Genomic DNA, 818 nt, shown 5'->3' on the forward strand with positions numbered 1-818 from the left:
GGGGTATTCTTATTTATTTTATGGTCCTGCAGTTGATTATTGCACCTGAGAATACCTGCAGGTGCAGTTGCACGTGGACAGAAGCCCAATTCAACTCTAGTATTCTAATAATACATACATACACACACACACACACACACACACACACAATGTGGCTAATTTTAACATTAATCGGCCCATTTATTTCCTTTCTTTTCTGGTATCCATGTCAAGGAAAGCACTCCCTACACTGGCACTAAGGATGAGTATGTGTCCACTTTCTGCAAACAGAAGTAAAGAAAACAGAATACAAGTAGACACCTGGGAAGTGCATGCACGTTGAATTCACCTGGTCTCACTTTGGAACCCTGCAGACGTGCCATGAAAAGTAAATTTGAGGCCAATGAGGGTGAAATCATTTCCTTGGTGCTGAAGTTGCTATTGTCAGAGCCTTCAAATTGCTCTATTTTCCTGAACACTTTTTATCCTATTTTCCTCCTCAGATAGAGTTTGTGCATTGCCACACTCTCATATTTAATCCATATTGACTAAACTATGAGATGTAATGGGTGGAACACGGAAGCATTACATGTTCTTACAGATGAATCTTAATACTCTGGTGATCTTCTTTCTCTGGACTGTGCCCGATACAGGAAGTCTCCAGGTGTGAAGCCGATTTTTGCTCTTTTCTCGATGGAACATCACAGGACAATTTTTGTAAATGTGCCCCTTTGTGCTAATTGTAGCCATTTTCATGATAAAGGAAGCCTGTAGGTATGGGCTTGTAATGGGGATGGATTACCTTTCCCCACACATAAGGATGTAAAAATGGGTTGTTT

The sequence above is a fragment of the Rhinopithecus bieti genome, unplaced genomic scaffold (assembly GCF_001698545.2).
Source record: "Rhinopithecus bieti isolate Rb0 unplaced genomic scaffold, ASM169854v2 scaffold_16246, whole genome shotgun sequence".
Taxonomy (NCBI): Eukaryota; Metazoa; Chordata; class Mammalia; order Primates; family Cercopithecidae; genus Rhinopithecus; species Rhinopithecus bieti.